Here is a 14,112-nt window from a genome sequence, read left to right on the forward strand (position 1 = left end):
TCTTACAAAAATGTTCATGTCGTAGAAAATCTTTTTCTGAAAATTTTGATATATTATATGCCTATATAATATTTTATTTCTATTTGTTTTGTTTGTGTGAAAAAAATCTTTATTTTAAAAAAAATTTCCCCGACTGGGCCGGCCCAGCTAGCCAGCCAGGCCCAGCCCAGCCGTCGTCGTCCCCGACAGGGACTCCTCCCGAGTCCATGTCGCGGCCGCCGCTCGCCGTGGCCAACCCGACCACCTCCGCGCCGCCTTTACCCCCTCCCATAAATACCGGGCACCGGGCCCCGTCTCTCCCCTGACCCCGTTCGTCGCTGCCACGAGAGATTTGTCTCAGACCGAGGAGTTATTATTACTTGCTCCGCAAACAATGTTGCCATTGTGCTCAAATCTGACCGTTGGACTCCCACTACTGTAGGTTGGTCCAAACGTGACAGTCCAATCAGAGACCCTTCGACAAAACTGTGTGCGATGCATTAATCACAAACGGTGATGTAATAAAACCATCAAAAAAGTTACAAAATGTTTGGGATGGTGGTGACATCAAACACGATTCAGATTGGAGTTGCGTGTGCGATGCATGGCAAATAGTTAATCCAGCAGAACTATTTGCGATGTGGCAGAACAACAGAAATAGGCAGCCAGATGAGGGTGCGTGAGATATACAGCATACAGTTCACTAGGATGAACTGTGTGTGATTAGGCAACACAATAGAAATGGTTAGCCAGATCAAGGTGTGTGTGATGGAGGGCATACAGTTCACTTAGTTGAACTGTTTGCGATGAGCCAAGACAATAGAAATAGTTCAACTGAACAAGATGTGTGTGATATGTGGTAAACAGGTCTGTAATCAGAAATGTGTGCAAAGACCAATAATAACAGATATGCTTGCTGCTAATAAGCCGTGTGATTTTTGGTGTCTACAGAAGAATAACATATATATATATAATTGAAATAAACATCCAATTACATAAGTGACTATATAGATCATTCGCACACACCTCAATAAACAATTGTATGCATTCTAAACTAGGAGAAACTGTAAGTGCATCTAGTGCCACCCCTAGTTGGTTTTGGAGTATTGACGACAAATCTAGTTGAGGGACTAATGTGTTTGTGAGAATTGCAGGAAAACACAGGTAGAAGTCCCTTATTGATTCGATTTTACTACCAGAGATGACCCCTAAAAATGTATGAAGACATTGAAGACAAAGGTGGTATATGAAGACATTCACATTGAAGACTATGACAAAAGAAGACACATCATGAAGCCTATGGAGCTCGAAGACTTAGATCTCTCGTAGTTCTTTTTACTTTGTGTTGAGTCATAGGAACCACCGTACTGTTAAGTGGGGTCCAGGAGAACCAGTCAGAATGACTGAAGTGATGCCTAAACCAAAAAACCTATGTCTTCGAGTGAAGACAATGAAAGCGAATCTTGTCCAGAGCCGGACAAGTCAGCTTTGCTTGTAGCCCAAGTAAAGTTGCCATGAGAGTTTGAAATCTGACCGTTGAGACACGTGTCAGTTCCTTAGTGACCCAGGGTCATTTCCGACAAATCAGGTCGGGTTGCCAAGTGGCTATAAATAGACCACCCCCACAACCATAAACGGTTGGCTGCTCAGATTTCAGTGCACGGCTTTTGTCGTTTGAGAGCAACCCACCTCGAAGCCTTTGAGAGAAAATTCCTAGTGAGGAGAAAACCCCTAACCACCCAGAGCCAGAGCAAATTGGGCATCACTTGAGTCTTCTTGTCTGTGTGATATGAAGACTTATTACACTTGAGGGCTGTGAATCCTCCAGACGGTTAGGCGTCACGTTCAGAGCATCCAAGAGACATTCTGGATTGCCAGTGAACGAAGTTTGTGAAGGTTTGGGAGTCTACCTTGAAGACTTACCAGAGTGATTGGGCGAGGACTAAGTGACCTTAGCTCAAGGAGAATACCGTGAGGACTTGGTGTCCTGGACTGTGTGTTCAGGACTGGGTGTCTGGGACTGTGTGTCCTAAGGTTTAAATACCTAGCCGCTCCAACCAGACGTACAGTTGTCACAGCAACTGGAACTGGTCCAACATATCATTGTCTTCAACGAGTCACTGGTTTCATCTTCACTTCCTTTTCTTACTGTTACACATTGTGAAGCCATTGCATGCTTGCTTTATATTTTGTCTTCACAACGTGAATGTATGATCTGTTTGGTTTCATAACTTCTTCCTACCTGATCCTTATTACACTGCAGTTGTTTGTCATTGTGCTTTCACTTTATTGAATACATGACCATGGCTGGCCTAGTGTAATCTAACTTCCGCTGCATAGTAAAAGGCATAATCTTCGCTGTTTGTCTTCATAACTCTCACGTTTTGAAGACTTTCATAAAAATCGCCTATTCACCCCCTCTAGTCGATATAACGCACTTTCAATTGGTATCAGAGCAAGGTGCTCCCTTGTTCTGTGTGATTCGGTTTAACCACCTGGAGTTTTAGCTATGTCGACTGCAGGGATAATCAAAGTCTCCGCTGCGTGCCCCGTCTTCGATGGAACTGAATATCCCTACTGGAAGAATAAGATGCGCATGCATCTTGAAGCCATTGACGTCGACCTATGGTATGTCGTCGAGAACGGCGTTCCCAAGGCTGGAGAAGGTGTCACTGCTGCTGATGTCAAGAAGTTCACTCAACTGGAATCTACTGCCAAAAATATCATCTGTGGCCATCTGACAAAAGGACAATATGGCCGTGTGAGTGCCTTGAAGACATCCAAGCTGGTCTGGGACTGGCTCTCCAAGGTCAATGAAGGCGTCTCAACCCAGAGAGATCAAAGAATCAGTGTTCTTCACAACCTCTTCAACCGCTTCAAGCGAAATGACAATGAGAATGTCCAGCACACATTTGATCGGCTCACTGACATCACAAATGAGCTTCAAGCCCTCGGCGCCACTGAGATCACCAAACATGAAATCATCAAGACGCTGCTGAGATCACTTGATAGTTCGTTTGACATCCTAGCCCTGATGATTCAAGAATGTCCTGATTTCAAGACACTCGATCTATCTGACATACTTGAGAGGCTCAACACACATGAGTTTTAGCTTTCTGAGAAAAGAGATATCTACGGTCCAAACTATGGGCGAACTCGTGCCTTGAAGGCAAAAGTTGTTTCCTCATCTGAAGAAGAATCTGACAGCAGTTCTGATGATCCTGAAGACATTGGAAGGGAACTTGCAATGCTAGTGAAGAAGTTCCAAAAATTCACCAAGAAGAAAGGCTTCAGAAAATCTTCACGATCAAGCTCAAGGAATGATGAAGCTTCTGCTCATGACTACAAGAAGAAAACATGTCACAAGTGCAAGAAAACTGGACACTTCATCTCTGAGTGTCCACAGTGGGACAATGAGAACAGAAGGAAGAAGAAGAGCAAGGAATATGATTCTGACGACAAGAAGAAGAAGAAATACTCAAAGTCTTCTTCCAAGTCTTCCTCAAAGTCTTCATCACACAAGAAGAGCTCATCTGGCAAAGCACGTGTGTTTGTTGGCAAGGAAATGGATTCAGAGGATGAGTTCGCTTCTGAGGAGGCGGAGGTGGAGTCTGAGGAGGAGTCTGATTCTGGCATTGCGAGTCTAGCTACAGCATACGTCGCCAAGTCCATCTTCAACACTGAAGACAATGACTTCATCACCGACACCGATGCAAATGACAAGAATGACTCCACTCCTACCTACTGCTTCATGGCACGCGGTGCCAAGGTAAACACATGCACTACTCGCTATCAAACATCTAGTGACGATGACTCTGACTATGATTCAAAACCCAGCTACAAAACACTTGCTAAAATTGCAACTGAACAACAGAAAGCTATGGAACATATTCAAAAACTGTTAGACAGAAGCGATGATCTGTTGGGTGCTGAAATGACTCGATCTGAATCCTTAATTGAAGACATAAAAAATCTTCACGTTAAGTATCAGGAACTTGAGGATCGTCTTGATACTCTCTCAACAACTCATGAAAAGCTTTCCTATGATTATCTTCAAAGGAAGCAAGAACTTGAGAAATTGAGAGCGGCTCATGAAGATCTTCAAAAGGAAAACGAGTCACTTCGCGCTGAACAGATCAGTCCCGCTCAGGAAGGATTTGAACCACCATGTCTTAAATGCATTGAGCGTGATAATTCTACTTCTGTTGCTGAATGTTCCACTGCTACTGCTGTTGCAATATCTTCAACTGTTGATGTGGTAACTAACCCCTCTGCTGAGGATACCACTACTATTGCTGATGAGAATGCTAGGTTGAAGACATTGCTTGAAACAGGGATGTACAAAAGTCTTAAAGGACATCAGACATTATGTGATGTCCTCAAGAAGCAGATTCTGAACCGAAACCCTAGGAAAGAGGGTGTTGGGTTCGTAAGGAAAATAAATGTAGATGGCTCTTACTGGAAACCTGAGCAGTACCCCAAAACCACATGGGTTGCTGCAAAGGAAACTTCAGCAGATCCATCCAATTTATCTGGCTTCACATGTGCTAACCCCATTATTATTGATGAATCCTTTGATGCAAACTATAAACTATTTAAGAATCAGAATGGTGAAGTGTTTGCCAGGTACATTGGTACTAACTGCAGGAATGGACCGCCTATGAAGAAGATCTGGGTTACGAAAAAGTGTCTGGAAAATCTTCCTGTGAATGTCTTCATGACACCTCACTTGAAGAAGACAAACCTCAGACCAAAGGCTTCATACGGTCCAAAGGCTTCATACAATCAGAGGACTCACCTGAGTCACAGTAACGCAAATGTTTTGCAGGGAAACCTTACTCAGGCTTATGAATATGAGAGCGGTTCATCGAACCGTCATGTTCATATGACCAAAAATTATTCTGCTTATTCCTATGAGTATTATTGTCCACCTGCAAGACTGTTTGCTAAGGCTTCAAAGCCAAAATTCTCAGATGCTGCACTTAGACTTATTGCTTCTAAGCCACCCTTGAAGATGTGGGTGGTTAAGAAAGCTTAACTCTCTTTTGCAGGGAAAGGTCTCCAGCAGAAAAACAAAATCTTCTGATGCTATTGCTGGGGACCTTAAAAATCTTGTAGGGCGCAAGATAAAATGCCCGAATGGCATCATTATGTACTTCGTTCCTGAATCGCATGCTACTCTCCCTATTAGTCCTAATCTGGATCTAAGTTTTCATAACCCACTGGTTCGTCAAATGTTTTTGCTTCACAATTCTCTTCGTGAAGCCTATCCCCCTAACTGCACTGTAGGGTACGACACCAGCGTCTTCAAAGTCTTCAGAATGGATTATTGACAGTGGGTGTACAAATCACATGACTGGCAAAAGAAGCCTTCTTATGGACTCAACCTTACGTCCATCCGACAAGAGCCACATCACATTTGCTGACACTGGTAAAAGTAAGGTATTGGGTCTAGGTAGAGTTGCAATCTCAAAGGATCAACACATGGATAAAGTCATGCTTGTTGAATCCCTTGGCTTCAACTTAATGTCTGTCTCAATGCTTTGCGATTTGAACATGATCGTAATGTTTGGAAAATATCGTTGCCTAGTACTAATGGAATCTGACAAGTCTCTAGTGTTTGAAGGGTATCGAAAAGATGATCTGTACGTGGTAGATTTCTCAGCAGGGCCACAACTTGCAGTATGTCTTCTTGCAAAAGCTTCAGAATGCTGGCTTTGGCATCGAAGGCTTGGGCATGCTGGCATGAGGAACCTCCACACCCTTGCGAAGAAGAAGCATGTCATAGGCATCGAGGGCGTCAAGTTCAAGAAAGATCACTTATGCGGTGCCTGTGAAGCAGGGAAGATGACAAGGGCAAAGCATCCTTCGAAGACAATCATGACTACTACTCAACCCTTCGAACTGCTCCACATGGATCTTTTCAGTCCCACTCACTACTCAACTTTTACTACTACTGCTTGCCTCTATGGCTTTGTGATTTTTGATGATTACTCTAGATATACTTGGGTGCACATAATCCTTTACAAGACTGAAGTGCAGGATGTCTTCAGACGCTTCGCCAATCGAGCTATGAACTATTTTGGCGCCAAGATAAAGCACATCAGAAGTGACAATGGCACTGAATTCAAGAACACTGGCCTTGATACATATCTTGATACCTTGGGCATCACACATGAATTCTCAGCTCCGTACACGCCACAGCAGAATGGCGTCGTCGAACGCAAGAACAGAACACTCATTGAGATGGCCAGAACGATGCTAGATGAATACAAGACTCCAAGAAAATTCTGGACTAAAGCCATTGACACTGCATGCCATACAATCAATCGTGTTTATCTTCACAAGCTTCTGAACAAGACATCTTATGAACTCCTAACTGGCAAGAAGCCAAATGTCAGTTACTTTAGAGTATTTGGCTCAAGGTGCTGGATCAAGGACCCACATCACACTTCAAAATTTGCAAGTAAAGCACATGAGGGCTTTATGCTTGGATATGGAAAGGACTCGCACTCCTACAGAGTCTTCAATCTCTTTCATTACAAAGTGGTTGAAACAGTGGATGTGCGGTTCGATGAGACAAATGGTTCACAAAGAGAGCAACTGCCAAATGTGCTAGATGAAGTTCCAGCTAGTGAATCAATCAAGCTTATGGGAACTGGAGAGATTATACCTTATGAAGCTCATCCTGAAGAAGAACTTATCATCTCAGCACCTGATCAACATGAAGACAATGCTCAGCCTGAAGACATTCCTCCCAACAACAACACAGATCAGCAAGAGCAAAGTCTTCGCCCTGTACATCCTCGTGTTGCAAATGAAGTGCAGATTGACAGAATAATTGACAGCATCAATGCACCTGGTCCACTCACTCGTTCAAGGGCAACTCAGCTAGCAAATTTCTGTGGGCACTTCGCATTTGTCTCAATATCAGAACCCAAGAAAGTTGAAGAAGCCTTCATGGAACCTGAATGGACTCAAGCTATGCAAGAAGAGCTTCAACAGTTTGAGCTGAATAATGTATGGGAACTGGTTAAGCGTCCTGATCCACAGAAGCACAACATAATAGGCACCAAATGGATATACCGCAACAAGCAAGATGAGCATGGTCAAGTTGTCAGAAACAAAGCTCGTCTCGTTGCTCAAGGATATACTCAAGTGGAGGGCATTGACTTCGATGAAACATTTGCTCCTGTGGCAAGGCTTGAAGCTATACGCATACTGCTGGCCTATGCAAATCATCATAACATACTTCTATATCAAATGGATGTGAAAAGTGCCTTTCTCAATGGCAAGATTGAAGAAGAAGTGTATGTTGCACAGCCACCTGGCTTTGAAAATCCAAAACATCCTGACATGGTATACAAGCTCAACAAGGCACTGTATGGCCTCAAACAAGCCCCTAGGGCCTGGTATGACACACTCAAATACTTCCTAAAGAGCAAAGGCTTCATACCTGGTTCCCTGGATCCCACTCTTTTCACGAAGACATATGATGGTGAACTGTTTGTGTGCCAAATATATGTGGATGACATTATCTTCGGCTGCACCAATCAGAAGTACAGTGAAGAGTTTGGATATATGATGCAAGAGCAATATCAGATGTCCATAATGGGGGAGCTGAAGTTCTTTCTTGGTCTTCAAATATGACAACAACGTAATGGCATCTTCATATCTCAAGAGAAGTATCTCAAAGATTGCCTGAAGAAGTTCGGTATGCAAGACTGCAAAGGCTTCACAACACCAATGCCAGCCAAACATCACCTAGGTCCTGACGACAATGGTAAAGAGTTCGATCAAAAGGTATACCGCTCTATGATTGGTTCTTTGCTTTATTTATGTGCATCTAGGCCAGATATTATGCTTAGTGTTTGCATGTGTGCTCGATTTCAAGCGGCACCAAAGGAGTCGCATCACTTAGCTGTGAAGCGAATTCTTCGATATTTGGCTCACACCCCAACTCTAGGATTATGGTATCCCAAGGGCTCAGAGTTTGATTTGGTTGGATTTTCGGATGCTGATTATGCTGGTGACAAAGTTGATCGCAAGTCTACATCAGGCACATGTCATTTTCTGGGACGATCACTTGTATGTTGGTCTTCAAAGAAGCAGAACTGTGTATCTCTCTCCACTGCTGAATCTGAATACATTGCTGCTGGATCTTGCTGCGCTCAGCTTCTGTGGATGAAGCAAACACTCAAGGACTATGGCATTCATCTGAAGCAAGTGCCACTTTACTGCGACAGCGAAAGCACCATCAAGATTGCCAACAACCCAGTTCAGCACTCGAAGACAAAGCACATTGAAATTCGTCATCACTTTCTCAGAGATCATGTTGTGAAGGAAGACATTGATATCATACACGTCAACACTCAAGAGCAATTGGCAGATATCTTCACCAAGCCCTTGGATGAGAAGAGATTTTGCAAGTTACGGTGTGAGCTAAATATCTTGGAATCCTCAAATGTCCTGTGATCAGGCACACATCCTAACACTTATGCATATTGATGACTTAGATGTGCAACACACAAAGTAAAGTATATCTTCATTCAATGAAGACATACATTCTAAGTGTGAATACATTAATGTGGAATTTGACTTCGGAGCGCCACGATAATTGTGCGCCGTGTCTGGGTCTAATACTTCCTATACGGTGGGTAACGCCACCACCAAACGTTCTATTTTGAAGTGTTTCACTCATGGCGTTACCTTGCAAATATCTTCACATTTGGTTGTCTTCACATTTGGTTTGGCTTCGAACATGTCTTCATGATTATCTTCACTACATTGATTGTATAGATATATATATATATATATATATGCTAGTGTTCTGTCCTCTACAGCATTCACTTATAGCTATGTCTTCGTGTTGAATCTTTTGAACTAAGTGAATGTGATCGGACCCCAAACTTCTCTATGCTTTCTATCTCAAACTCTATCTCTCTAAGTCATATGCATTCCATTGAAACTGTCGAATGTCTTCACTGCATCCTTGTCAGCAGAAGATAAAGAGACAACCATAAAGTCCGTTTTCAATGCTCATTCCTCCACATAAAATCCGGAGAAGTAGGAACGACCGCCCGACAATCCAGGCGTGCGTGGGATGTGGAACTGCCCCCAAAATACCGCATGATGGCCACGTACTACTCAAATGCGAATCGCCAGGGGCACCTGAGTAATAGCGCAGTGCCGCCCCTGTGCCTATAAGTTCACACTTACCGCGGTCATTATCTCCTTCTTCCACCCTCGCACGAACCCTAGCGCCACCGCTAGCTCTCGACGACGCCGGCGACGAAGCGCTTCGCTGCCACAACCTCTTCGACACCGTCTTCACGCCGACTGCGGACATCGTCCTCTCCACCGTCGCCGTAGGTGTCTTCCGTTGCCAAGTTAGGGCACGGAGGACTGAACTGCTCGGCATCATCTCCCACTTCCGTCTAGCAGTTCCAAGTGTGGTAAATAAAACTTCTTTTTATAGCCTCTTTTGATCTCATGGTTCTGTCACTTTCTACCATAAGAAGTTTCTCTTCACATAAGATAGATCTCTCAATCTGCATCTCATAACATGCCTAGTATATTCACTTGTGCTTCATGAAGTAGTTAGATTCCTCACTTGTACTGATCTGTGGGTTCGTACAAATCTGGAACCAACTTCTTATCTATGAGTGAATGTCTTCGCACGATGAGGTCAATGTCTTCTAAGCTGATTAATCTTCAAAAACTTCTGAGAATGCATATGACCTCTTCCCCTTCCCTCGCACCTTAATGCTGTCACAGGTACATGTCCATGGGAGAATCCTTCGGTTCTCATAGTCTGCATTCATTTGCAGAATTCCTACAGCATCACATAAACTCTCCTGAAGCCAGTTCTTGTTGGTCCAGCAAAAGAAAGCCTTTGAAGCCTTTCAAGTTAAAGTTTATGGCTTCAGAAGCAGCAGCAAGGAAGGGGGCCAGACAGAGACGTGAAGGAACTTCCAAAGATCTGCCTGAAGACCTGGCAGAAATGTATAAAATAGATCCTGAAGAGAACTATGGGCAGCGCAAGACTCGAATCCAATGGATTCGACGCTATTGGGCAGAACAATGGTTCAAATACCGCTTCGTCACTGAGGAGTATGCTGAGAAAAGTGCCATCAGGAGACCATGGGGGGACATCCGTTTCAAGAATCTCATGCCCAGGACCAGAGATGAAGCCATTGCTCAAGGCTTCTACCCATGCATGGTCCGAGGACCACAACCTGATGATGCACATCTGTCATCACTACTCTGGTGTCGTGACGACAATCTGTTCAAGCGCAACTTCCAGTTTGCTCAACAATCAGCGAAGCTGAACAAGAGGAAATTTGGGTTAGACTTCAACCCTGGTCCCTCCGCACCAAGGGCAGATGGCACACGCGACGCCGAACCCAATATCATTGGTCCGTTTGCCAACCTTGAAGGCCTCATCACCCACATCCTAGTCCAAGGGACTGCCGTGAATGACCCTCCAGCTGACTCTGAGTCTGATGAAGCTCCTGCTGTGCCAAAGCCAAAGTAGTAAAAGAAGCCAAAAGCTTCAAAGCCAGCCCCTGCCTCAAAAATCTCAAGGGCGAAGCCATTGAAAACTGCACCTCCTGAAGTCAGTGTGCAGTCTGAAGACGTATCCCGCATCTCCAAGCCCCAGAAAGAAAAGGAGCCCCAGCAACAAACCGGCAAAGAGCTCACTGCTGCTGCCATTCTGCGCAGCGAAGCCATTGATCTATCTAGCGATGAAGACCTTAGAGATGACGCTCTAGAGCAGCTTATCAAAAGCAAAGAAGAAGCTGAAATCTTCAACAATTTGCCTCTCTTTGATGTCGCCATCATCCACAACTTCATCGACGAATGGTTTGCCTCCCTAGACATAAGCTTCGAAGATCTGCAGCTGCCTGTCGGCCTCAGCGTCACCTTCCAAGGCGCAATTGCTTCAGAACTTGCCATTGCTCAGCGCATAGTTGAGCTGAAGCAGAAAATTGATCATGAAAAGGCTCAGTTCAAGAAGCACATGGCCAGGCTCAGCGTGCAGGAAGTGAAGAGCTTCAAAACCATGTTGCATGAGCTCAAGGAAAATTTCCTGAAGAAGCATGCTGAAGCTCAGGGCTCGCGTGAGCGGATGAAGTCTCTGGCAGAACGATGTGTGAAGGCCTACAATGAGGCCGAGAAGCGTAAGGCACTTGGGCGTCCTGGCATCGACCCCAAGATGGCCGCAAAGAAGAAGAAGCAGCCTGTTGTGAATGAACCAGAGGCACCAAGACAAGAAGCTATTCTGATTGTCTTCCCAACCGCCACGACTGGCTCGAAGCCAAAGAGCCGGTCAACCGCTTCAGAGCTTAAGAAGACACGGAATGCAGAGTCTGAAGCTAGGAAGAGGAAACACTATGAAGCCTCTCCTTCTAACCCCACCAAGAAGAAGCGCAAGATCAAGAAAGCTCGGGCTGCTCCCACAGAGCCCTTGATGGTTGAACCCCTCTCTGTCATTCACCCCAACGCAGAACGTCAGCTGACAGTTCATGAGCCTGCTCCCACAGAGGCTCCTGAAGCTGAAGACATTCCAGCAGCCGACCCCATCGCTGTTGAAGACATTGGTCACCAGGACAATGTACAAGATGGTGCAGCCCTTCCTCAGCTTGAAACAAGCGAACTCATCAGCATTAGTCATCCTCTGATGCCAATGGCACAAGATGAGTCATGGGCGGATCGCCCTCAGGAGGAAGAAGACTTTGAGGCCCAGCCCACTCCAACCCCACATGCGTCGTCTGTGTTCCGTAGGCTTCGCAAAGGTCCAAGGCCTCAAGTCCATACTGAAGAAATTCCGGCTGCATCAGCCAAAGACAATGAAGAAGCACCACCACAACCCACTCCCCCACTACATCAACATGCAGTTTTCCAGGAGAACGTGCCTGAGGTTATCCCTCCAACTACACAAGCGGAGGAAGAAAATGTTGAGGCTGCCACCACAAACACTGAAGCCAATGTGGAGCCCGCCCCACCAAATGCTTCAGCAGACAGCGAAGCTACTGAGCCAGACACTTCTGTTCCTGAGTCTGCTGCAGGTCCTCAATTTGATTACCATGTTGAGCACAGGCCTCATGTTCAGAAGCCAGTCCCAAGGCTGCCAAGGTTCCCAGGTCCTGCATCAGCACCTGGCTCCTTTGATATTAATAGCTTCAAGGCTGACAATACATTTTTCAATAGCTCCAAGAACCCCTATTCAAGGGAAAGGATTGTCTCAGATAGGTTCTGGAGCTATCCTCAGCGCAGCTACTACTCAAGCATCCTATACAACCAAGGTCGCATCTTCCCGCACAAGCGCCTTGAGGTTGAAGCCATTGCTGGTCTGCCATGTATTGAGGAAGCCTTGGATTGCTTCAAGCAAGTGGGTCTGCTGCCGTTTGTCATTGATGAAGAGCACTGGAATGAAGAGCTTCTGCTTCAGTTCTATGCCACCCTCCATATAAAAGGATACAACAGAGATCCGAAGACTTGGGTCCTGGAGTGGATGATCGGCAATGTCCATCATGAAGCCAATGCATTTGATATCATTGAGCTCACCGGCCTGCCCACTCCTGGCGAATTCTCCGAGGAAGGCTGTCAACTACATTCTGAAGCTATTGAGAGCATATTCCAGAGGCCTGAACCAAATATGAGTCAGATGCTCTCAATGATGAAGCCATTGCCTCAGGATGCACCCTATCCAACTGTGTTCTTCATTGAAGACCTTGAGTACCTGCCTAGGACCATATATCACATCATCCGGCGGACTCTCTGGCCCATTAAGGGACACTCTCCACATGCCAAGATTGAGGGTGCAATGAAGACTCTCATATTCTATATCCTGCATGGCAAATGCTTCAACGCACAGGATCTCTTCATACGCCAACTTGCAGCGTCAGGCTCATAATTATTTGGCTTGAAGTTCTATGCTCCTTGGGTGATGAGGCTGATCAAACTGCACTCTGCGATCTTGTATCAGCCCTCAGCCCGAAACCATCGGATCTTCTTGCCAGATGTGGATACCTCTGCTGAAGCCATATATCCTGAACCTACCAAGCAACCTTCAAATCTTCAGAATGCAGAATACCAGAGCTTCACGTAGAACGTTGAAGGTGTTGAAGCCATATCCAGGGTGTATCCGCTGGCTGGCACTACACGTGCGCCACACCCAACATCTACTGAAGCCACAGACAGCACAAATGCTCAAAGACCCAAGAAGCGCGCTCGTGCCCTCACTGACCGAGAGCTTCTTGTGGCCCTTCACCAAAAACAAGATAGGCATCACGACTGGCTAAAGTGTCAGATGAAAAGCCTCTTGGTGGATGTCAATCGTCTTCGAAACCTTGCCACCAAGAATGCGTTCTTTACACATGAAACCTGTCGTCGTACCTGGAAAGGGCTCTCAATGATATTTACTGAAGCTGAACTTGAAGAGGATGGCTTCACAGAGCGCTTCAAGTTTGACACCACACCTCCTAGAAGGGCTGTGATGCGCAACACACCATCACTTGAAGACTCTGAGTTTTCTTCATCTGCTGCCACAGTCACTACCAGAATCATTGATGAAGACGACGATGCTACATCACCGCCACCTGCTTCAGCACCTCCAAGCTCTGCACCGCCAAACAACTCCACCGACCCTGCTGCGCCTGGGAACGCGTAGAAAACTCTATGTCTTCAAACCTTTTTGGTCATTACTGACAAAAGGGGGAGAAGCATATGATGTTTATAGTCTTCAAGCGGGTCAATATGGGCGGGTGCCTTATGTTTTGTTATATTTTGCTTCGTGTTTACAACTCTTGTTTTTGCTTCATTTGGCTCTCTGAGTTGTAAACACTAAAACTCGATGGTCGTCTGCTACTTGTTTGCCACTCTGTTTGCGAAGATAAATTCCGCATGTGCGACGATAAATTCCACACTTATCTCATTCTGCAGACGTCCATTTTCCATTATGCATGTCATTATCTTCATATACTTTCACATGCATAGTGGATTTTCATCATAAGCTGAAGTGGATCTCCACAAGTACAACCTGCAAAAGCAAAGCAAAGTGAGATCTGATAGAGATGATAAATAATATTTTTGGTATTTTTGGTATAGAGATGCAAAGTAAAAAGTAAA

The sequence above is a fragment of the Triticum urartu genome, chromosome 6A (genome assembly GCF_056163025.1).
Source record: "Triticum urartu cultivar PI428250 chromosome 6A, HENAU_Tu73, whole genome shotgun sequence".
Taxonomy (NCBI): Eukaryota; Viridiplantae; Streptophyta; class Magnoliopsida; order Poales; family Poaceae; genus Triticum; species Triticum urartu.